This window comes from Triticum aestivum, chromosome 5D, assembly GCF_018294505.1.
Source record: "Triticum aestivum cultivar Chinese Spring chromosome 5D, IWGSC CS RefSeq v2.1, whole genome shotgun sequence".
Classification (NCBI taxonomy): Eukaryota; Viridiplantae; Streptophyta; class Magnoliopsida; order Poales; family Poaceae; genus Triticum; species Triticum aestivum.
The window spans coordinates 380,976,464-380,987,027 of NC_057808.1; positions in this window are offsets into that span (position 1 = coordinate 380,976,464).

Sequence of the window (10,564 nt, forward strand, 5' to 3'; positions counted from 1 at the left end):
GGTCGGCCTCCATGACCACCGCCAGGGGCCGCGCCACCCGTACCTAGGGTTCGTCCGCCGGTCATGTTGACCGGCTGCCCTAGAGAGTCTTTTTCCCGATCCTTTGATCTGGGTTTTCTCTCTCTCTCTCGTCAGTCGCTTTGATCGGCATTTTCTTTTTGGTCTTCCGATCTTTGCTTGATCGGTTTGCGTCGTCCACCGCCACCGTCGACCCCCGTGCGCCTCTACTCCGACACCGGCGTGACTGGCAAGCTTCTTCACCGGCACGGCGGCCTCGCGCGACATGCGGCCCCTCACAACAGTCGTCCGCACGCCGGCCCGCTCGTCGATCTACGTCGGCTGTCAGCGCCCTCTTCGACCGGGACACCTGCATCGCCCCGACCCGGCGGCCTCGCACCATGCGGCGGACCATCATAGCCGCCGTACGCGCACCGGCCTGCCCATCGGTCCACGCCACCCGCCTCCGCCAAGTTCGCACGGCGGCCCTGCGGTCTACCTCGCCGGCCGCGTCCCCGACGGCGTCAGGCTCGCCGACCGTCTCCGCTCGGGCGCCGCTGCTCCGTTGGTCGCTCGGGCCTCGCTGCCCAAGGCCGGCGCTGCTTCCGCAGTCCGGGTGCCGGTCGCACGACGTCCCACGCCGTCCGTCATCGCCGGCTTCATCTCGGACCCTATCGCCACCCCGCCTCCACCGAGCGCCGTCCCTGACCTCGCACGCGATCGGCTTGATCACCTGCTCGCCGCCGCGATCCGCCTCATCTACGCCCCACGACCGACATGGCCCGTCGGTTGCTCGTGCCTCCGCAGGTCCCGTGAAGATCGTGTTGGAAATATGCCCTAGAGGCAATAATAAATAGGTTATTATTATATTTCCTTGTTCATGATAATCGTTTATTATCCATGCTAGAATTGTATTGATAGGAAACTCAGATACATGTGTGGATACATAGACAACACCATGTCCCTAGTAAGCCTCCAGTTGACTAGCTCGTTGATCAATAGATGGTTACGGTTTCCTGACCATGGACATTGGATGTCGTTGATAACGGGATCACATCATTAGGAGAATGATGTGATGGACAAGACCCAATCCTAAGCATAGCATAAAAGATCGTGTAGTTTCGTTTGCTCAGAGCTTTTCTAATGTCAAGTATCATTTCCTTAGACCATGAGATTGTGCAACTCCCGGATACCGTAGGAATGCTTTGGGTGTATCAAACGTCACAACGTAACTGGGTGGCTATAAAGGTACACTACAGGTATCTCCAAAAGTGTCTGTTGGGTTGGCACGAATCGAGACTGGGATTTGTCACTCCGTATAAACGGAGAGGTATCTCTGGGCCCACTCGGTAGGACATCATCATAATGTGCACAATGTGACCAAGGAGTTGATCACGGGATGATGTGAGTTACGGAACGAGTAAAGAGACTTGCCGGTAACGAGATTGAACAAGGTATAGGGATACCGACGATCGAATCTCGGGCAAGTAACATATCGATAGACAAAGGGAATTGCATACGGGATTGATTGAATCCCCGACATCGTGGTTCATCCGATGAGATCATCGTGGAACATGTGGGAGCCAACATGGGTATCCAGATCCCGCTGTTGGTTATTGACCGGAGAACGTCTCGGTCATGTCTGCATGGTTCCCGAACCCGTAGGGTCTACACGCTTAAGGTTCGATGACGCTAGGGTTATAGGGAAAGCATGTACGTGGTTACCGAATGTTGTTCGGAGTCCCGGATGAGATCCCGGACGTCACGAGGAGTTTCGGAATGGTCCGGAGGTAAAGATTTATATATAGGAAGTATGGTTTTGGCCACCGGAAGTGTTCCGGGCATCACCGGTAATGGTCCGGGGGTCCACCGGGAGGGGCCACGGGGCCCCGGAGGCATACATGGGCCAAGTGTGAGAAGGGACCAGCCCCTAGGTGGGCTGGGGCGCCTCCCCACCAAGGCCCATGCGCCTGGAGAGAAGAGGGGGCAAACCCTAGGGCAGATGGGCCCTAAAGGCCCATGCCTGGTGCGCCTCCCTCTCCCCCCACTTGGCCGCCACCCTAGATGGGTTTTGGGGCTGCCGCACCCCTTGGGGTGGAAACCCTAGAGGGGGCGCAACCCCCTCCCTCTCCCCTATATATAGTTGAGGCATTGGGGGCTGCAAACACATGAGTTTTCCTCTCCCTGGCGCAGCCCTACCTCCTCCTCCTCCTCTCCCGCGGTGCTTGGCGAAGCCCTGCGGGATTGCCATGCTCCTCCATCACCACCACGCCATCGTGCTGCTGCTGGATGGAGTCTTCCCCAACCTCTCCCTCTCTCCTTGCTGGATCAAGGCGTGGGAGACGTCACCGGGCTGCACGTGTGTTGAACGCGGAGGCACCGTTCTTCGGTGCTTAGATCGGAATCAACCGCGATCTGAATCGCTACGAGTACGACTCCCTCATCCGCGTTCTTGCAACGCTTCCGCATCGCGATCTACAATGGTATGTAGATGCACTCTCCTTTCCCTCGTTGCTAGATTACTCCATAGATTGATCTTGGTGATGCGTAGAAAATTTTGAATTTCTGCTACGTTCCCCAACAGTGGTATCAGAGCCAGGTTTATGCGTAGTTTCTATGCACGAGTAGAACACAAAGTAGTTGTGGGCATCGATGTTGTCAATTCTTCTTGCCGCTACTAGTCTTATCTTGTTTCGGCGGCATTGTGGGATGAAGCGGCCCGGACCGACCTTACACGTACGCTTACGTGAGACAGGTTCCACCGACTGACATGCACTAGTTGCATAAGGTGGCTAGCGGGTGTCTGTCTCTCCCACTTTAGTCGGAACGGATTCGATGAAAAGGGTCCTTATGAAGGGTAAATAGAAATTGGCATATCACGTTGTGGTTTTACGTAGGTAAGAAACGTTCTTGCTAGAAACCTATACAAGCCACGTAAAAACTTGCAACAACAATTAGAGGACGTCTAACTTGTTTTTGCAGCATGTGCTATGTGATGTGATATGGCCAGAAGATGTGATGAATGATATATGTGATGTATGAGATTGATCATATTCTTGTAATAGGAATCACGACTTGCATGTCGATGAGTATGACAACCGGCAGGAGCCATAGGAGTTGTCTTTATTTTTTGTATGACCTGCGTGTCATTGAATAACGCCATGTAAATTACTTTACTTTATTGCTAAGCGCGTTAGCCATAGAAGTAGAAGTAATCGTTGGCGTGACAACTTCATGAAGACACAATGATGGAGATCATGATGATGGAGATCATGATAATGGAGATCATGATGATGGAGATCATGGTGTCATGCCGGTGACAAAGATGATCATGGTGCCCCGAAGATGGAGATCAAAGGAGCAAAATGATATTGGCCATATCATGTCACTATTTGATTGCATGTGATGTTTATCATGTTATGCATCTTATTTGCTTAAGAACGACGGTAGTAAGTAAGATGATCCCTTATAATAATTTCAAGAAAGTGTTCCCCCTAACTGTGCACCGTTGCGAAGGTTCGTTGTTTTGAAGCACCACGTGATGATCGGGTGTGATAGATTCTAACGTTCGAATATAACGGGTGTTGACGAGCCTAGCATGTACAGACATGGCCTCGGAACACATGCGAAACACTTAGGTTGACTTGACGAGCCTAGCATGTACAGACATGGCCTCGGAACACAAGAGACCGAAAGGTCGAACATGAGTCGTATAGCAGATACGATCAACATGGAGATGTTCACCGATGATGACTAGTCCGTCTCACGTGATGATCGGACACGGCCTAGTTTGACTCGGATCATGTATCACTTAGATGACTAGAGGGATGTCTATCTGAGTGGGAGTTCAATAATCAGATGAACTCCATTATCATGAACATAGTCAAAAGGTCTTTGCGAATTATGTCATACGCTTTAGTTCTACTGTTTAAGATATGATCCTAGAGAAAATTTAGTTGAAAGTTGGTAGTAGCAATTATGCGGACTGGGTCCGTAAACTGAGGATTGTCCTCATTGCTGCACAGAAGGCTTATGTCCTTAATGCACCGCTCGGTGTGCTGAACCTCAGCGTCGTCTGTAGATGTTACGAGACATCTGACATACACGTTTTGATGACTACGTGATAGTTCAGTGCGTAATGCTAACGGTTTAGAATTGTGGCACTAGAGACGTTTTTGAAACGTCGCAGAACATGTGAGATGTTCCGAAGCTGAAATTGGGATTTCAGACTAGTGCCCAAGTCAAGAGGTATGAGACCTCTGACAAGTTTCTTAAGCCTGCAAACTAAGGGAGAAAAGCTCAATCGTTGAGCATGTACTCAGATTGTCTGAGTACTACAATCACTTGAATCGAGTGTGAGTTATTCTCCCAGATGAGATAGTGATGGTTCTCCATAGTCACTGCCACCAAGCTAGTAGAGCTTTGTGATGAACTATAACATATCAGGGATAGACATGATGATCCTTGAGCAACTCGCGATGTTTGACACCGCAAAAGTAGAAATCAAGAAGGAGCATCAATTGTTGATGGTTAGTAAAACCACTAGTTTCTAGAAGGGCAAGGGCAAAGGGGACACTTCATGAAACAGCAAATCATTTGCCGCTCTAGTGAAGAATCCCAAGGTTGAACCCAAACCCGAGACTAAGTGCTTCTGAAATGAGGGGAACGGTCACTGAAGCAGTACTACCCTAGATACTTGGTAGATGAGAAGGCAGGCAAGGTCGACAGAAGTATATTGGATATACGTTATATGAATGTGTACTTTACTAGTACTCCTAGCAGCACCAGGGTATTAGATACCGGTTCGGTTGCTAAGTGTTAGTAACCCGAAATAAAAGTTGTGGAATAAACGGAGACTAGCTAAAGGTGAGATGATGATATGTGTTGGAAGTGTTTCCAAGGTTGATGTGATCAAGCATCGGATGCTCCCTCTACCATCGAGATTGGTGTTAAACCTAAATAATTGTTATTTGGTGTTTGCGTTGAGCATAAACATGATTGGATTATGTTTATCGCAATACAGTTATTCATTTAAGGAGAATAATGGTTACTCTGTTTATTTGAATAATACCTTCAATGGTCTTGCACCTAAAATGAATCTCGATCGTAGTGATACACATGTTCATGCCAAAAGTAATGATAGTACCACATACTTGTGGCACTGCTATTTGAGTCATATTGGGATAAAACGCATGAAGAAGCTCCATGTAGATGGATCTTTGGACTCACTCGTTTTTGAAAAGATTGAGACATGCGAACCATATCTGTTGGTATATATGCATGAAGAAACTCCATGCAGATGGATCGTTTGGACTCACTTGATTTTGAATCACTTGAGACATGCAAATCATACCACATGGGCAAAATGACTGAAAGGCCTCGTTTTCAGTAAGATGGAACAAGGAAGCAACTTGTTGGAAGTAATACATTTTGATGTGTGCAGTCCAATGAGTGCTGAGGCACGCAGTGGATATCGATATGTTCTTACTTTACAGATGATTTGAGTAGATGCTGAGAATATTTACTTGATGAAACACAAGTCTGAATTATTGAAAGGTTCAAGTAATTTCAGAGTGAAGTTGAAGATCGTGGTGACAAGAGGATAAAATGTCTATGATATGATCATAGAGATATCTGAGTTACGAGTTTGGCACACAATTAAGACATTGTGAAAAGTGTTTCACAATTAATACCGCCTGGAACACCACAGTGTGATGGTGTGTCCGAACATCATAACTGCACCCTATTGGATATGGTGCATACCATGATGTCTCTTATCGAATTACCACTATCGTTTATGGGTTAGGCATTAGAGACAACCGCATTCACTTTAATAGGGCACCACGCAATTCCGTTGAGACGACACCGTTTAGAGAAACCTAAGTTGTCGTTTCTTAAAAGTTTGGGGCTGCGATGCTTATGTGAAAAAGTTTCAGGCTGATAAGCTCGAACCCAAAGCGGATAAATGCGTCTTCATAGAATACCCAAAAACAGTTGGGTATACCTCCTATTTCAGATCTGGAAGCAAAAGTAATTGCTTCTAGAAACAGGTCCTTTCTCGAGGAAAAGTTTCTCTCGAAAGAATTGAGTGGGAGGATGGTGGAGACTTGATAAGGTTATTGAACCGTCACTTCAACTAGTGTGTAGCAGGGCACAGGAAGTTGTTCCTGTGGCACCTACACCAATTGAAGTGGAAGCTTATGATAGTGATCATGAAACTTCGGATCAAGTCACTACCAAACCTCGTAGGACGACGAGGATGCGTGCTACTTCAGAGTGGTACGTGATCCTGTCTGAGATATCATGTTGTTGGACAATACTGAACCTACGAGCTATGGAGAAGCGATGGTGGGCCCATATTCCGACAAATGGTTAGAAGCCATGAAATCCGAGATAAATGGATCTATGAGAAAAAGACGGACGTGGACGGTAATGTTACCGTCTATGAAGCTCGACTTGTGGCAAAGAGTATTTCCACAAGTTCAAGGAGTTGACTACGATGAGATTTTCTCATCCGTAGCGATGCTTAAGTCCGTCGGAATCATGTTAGCATTAGCTGCATTTGTGAAATCTGGCAGATGGATGTCAAAACAAGTTTCCTTACCAGTTTTCGTAAGGAAAGGTTGTATGTGATACAATCAGAAAGGTTTTGTCGATCCTAAGGATGCTAAAAGGTATGCTAGCTCCAGCGATCCTTCCATGGATTAGAGCAAGCATCTCGGAGTCAGAATATACACTTTGATGGAGTGATCAAAGTTTTTGGGTTTATACAAAGTTTGTGAGAAACTTGTATTTACAATAAAGTGAGTGGGAGCACTACAACATTTCTGATAAGTATATGTGAATGACATATTGTTGATCCGAAATGATGTAATATTTCTGGAAAGCATAAAGGGTTGTTTGAAAGGAGTTTTTCAAAGGAAGACCTGGATAAAAGCTGCTTACATATTGGGCATCAAGATCTATAGAGATAGATCAAGACGCCCGATGATACTTTCAAAGAACGCACACCTTGACATGATTTTGAAAGAGTTCAAAAATAGATCAGCAAAGAAGGAGTTCTTGGCTGTGTTACAAGGTGTGAGTATTGAGTAAGACTCAAGACTTGACCACAGCAGAAGAGAGAGAAAGGACGAAGGTCGTCCCCTATGCTTCAGACGTAGGCTCTACAGTATGCTATGTTGTGTACCGCACATGAAGTGTGCCTTGCCATGAGTTGGTCAAGGGGTACAATAGTGATCCGGGAATGGATCACATGACAGCAGTCGAACTTATCCTTAGTATATAGTGGACTAAGGAATTTTCTCGATTATGGAGGTGAAAAGGAGTTCGTCGTAAAGGGTTACGTCGATGCGAACTTTGACACTAATCCGGATGACTCTGAGTAGTAAACCGGATTCGTATAGTAGAGCAATTATTTGAAATGGCTCCAAATAGCGCGTGGTAGCATCCACAAGATGACATAGATATTCGTAAAGCACACGGAGATCTGAAAGGTTCAGACCCTTCGACTAATAACCTCTCTCACAAGCATAACATGATCAAACCAGAACTCATTGAGTGTTAATAACATAGTGATGTGAACTAGATTGTTGACTCTAGTAAACTCTTTGGATGTTGGTCACATGGTGATGTGACCTATGAGTGTTAATCACATGGTGATGTGGACTAGATTATTGACTCTAGTGCAAGTGGGAGACTGTTGAAAATATGCCCTAGAGGCAATAATAAATAGGTTATTATTATATTTCCTTGTTCATGATAATCGTTTATTATCCATGCTAGAATTGTATTGATAGGAAACTCAGATACATGTGTGGATACATAGACAACACCATGTCCCTAGTAAGCCTCTAGTTGACTAGCTCGTTGATCAATAGATGGTTACGGTTTCCTGACCATGGACATTGGATGTCGTTGATAACGGGATCACATCATTAGGAGAATGATGTGATGGACGAGACCCAATCCTAAGCCTAGCACAAGATCGTGTAGTTCGTTTGCTCAGAGCTTTTCTAATGTCAAGTATCATTTCCTTAGACCATGAGATTGTGCAACTCCCGGATACCGTAGGAATGCTTTGGGTGTACCAAACGTCACAACGTAACTGGGTGGCTATAAAGGTACACTACAGGTATCTCCAAAAGTGTTTGTTGGGTTGGCACGAATCGAGACTGGGATTTGTCACTCCGTATAAACGGAGAGGTATCTCTGGGCCCACTCGGTAGGACATCATCATAATGTGCATAATGTGACCAAGGAGTTGATCACGGGATGATGTGAGTTACGGAACGAGTAAAGAGACTTGCCGGTAACGAGATTGAACAAGGTATAGGGATACCGACGATCGAATCTCGGGCAAGTAACATATCGATAGACAAAGGGAATTGCATGCGGGATTGATTGAATCCCCGACATCGTGGTTCATCCGATGAGATCATCGTGGAACATGTGGGAGCCAACATGGGTATCCAGATCCCGCTGTTGGTTATTGACCGGAGAACGTCTCGGTCATGTCTGCATGGTTCCCGAACCCGTAGGGTCTACACGCTTAAGGTTCGATGACGCTAGGGTTATAGGGAAAGCCTGTACGTGGTTACCGAATGTTGTTCGGAGTCCCGGATGAGATCCGGGACGTCACGAGGAGTTCCGGAATGGTCCGGAGGTAAAGATTTATATATAGGAAGTATGGTTTTGGCCACCGGAAGTGTTCCGGGCATCACCGGTAATGTACCGGGACCACCGGAGGGGTCCGGGGGTCCACCGGGAGGGGCCACGGGGCCCCGGAGGCATACATGGGCCAAGTGTGAGAAGGGACCAGCCCCTAGGTGGGCTGGGGCGCCTCCCCACCAAGGCCCATGCGCCTGGAGAGAAGAGGGGGCAAACCCTAGGGCAGATGGGCCCTAAAGGCCCATGCCTGGTGCGCCTCCCTTTCCCCCACCCCCACTTGGCCGCCACCCTAGATGGGTTTTGGGGCTGCCGCACCCCTTGGGGTGGAAACCCTAGAGGGGGCGCAGCCCCCTCCCTCTCCCCTATATATAGTTGAGGCATTGGGGGCTGCAAACACATGAGTTTTCCTCTCCCTGGCGCAGCCCTACCTCCTCCTCCTCCTCTCCCGCGGTGCTTGGCGAAGCCCTGCGGGATTGCCACGCTCCTCCATCACCACCACGCCATCGTGCTGTTGCTGGATGGAGTCTTCCCCGACCTCTCCCTCTCTCCTTGCTGGATCAAGGCGTGGGAGACGTCACCGGGCTGCACGTGTGTTGAACGCGGAGGCACCGTTCTTCGGTGCTTAGATCGGAATCAACCGCGATCTAAATCGCTACGAGTACGACTCCCTCATCCGCGTTCTTGCAACGCTTCCGCATCGCGATCTACAATGGTATGTAGATGCACTCTCCTTCCCCTCGTTGCTAGATTACTCCATAGATTAATCTTGGTGATGCGTAGAAAATTTTGAATTTCTGCTACGTTCCCCAACAGATCGTCCCCGGGTTCACCGCGCCCCTCCAACATCGAGCAACGAGCTGCTGCTGCGTCGCCCCGTGGTTCTCCTCGTGGCTGCATCGACTTGCGCGTCGCCCCTTTGGGTCGTAATGCCACGATACGCGGTTCCCGCCGCCGCCCCGAGGCCGTCCCCGTGGTTGCACCGACCCGCGCGTCGCCGCTGCATCGCCCCTTCGGGCCTTAGTGCCGTGATACGCGGTCCCCGCCGCCGCCCCGACCCGCCCGCCGCCGTTGCGTCGCCCCTTCGGGCCGTAGCATCGCGGCCTGCAGTCCACCGCCATCCCCGCACGTCGACCTCTCGTGGTATGCGCCGCGCCGCCTCCCTTGGCGCGGGAACGCCACTGTCTGCGCCGGTCTTCGTCACGTTGTTGGGTTCTCATTGCCTACTTCGGGCATCGCCGTCGCTACCCGCGTAGCCGCCGCCTGTCCACCTCCTTCGTCTTCGTCCAGCACCAGCCCGTCGCCAGCGTCACCGTCATCTACCCCGACCACTTCATCTACTCCGACAACCGCGGACGACATCGACCCCGTGCCAATTGGCGTAGCAACCGTCGTCAATTCCTTCTCTGCTGGCCTCTCCGACTTCTTCGACGTGGCGTACAGATCGTGCAGGTCCCAGTCTACGCATGCCCGATGCTGGCAACACCGAAGCATGCCTTCGTCCATGATGTGTCCCGGGCCTGGCAAACCTGGTGCGACGTTTTCGTCAACTTCGTCTTCGCCCGTCTACGCATGCCCGGTGCTGGCAACACCGGTGCATGCCTTCGTCTACGATGTGTCCCCGGGCTTGGCAACCCCAGGGCGACGCATCGTCTCTTCTTCCCGGCGCACCACTACTTCGACACCACTGCGCCCATGACTAACTCGGCGCCTCCTTGCGCCCGCGGCTCCACGGCGACTTCCTCGACACCGGCTACCCCGACTCGACATCGACCACGGCGTTCTTCTCACGGCTACCTCGACCACGGATACACCACTCTACGCTCTCGGCTACCTTGACAAACGGCACAAAGGGCTACCGCATTACTTGAGCAACCTCGTCTGTTTTCACACCAGCCAC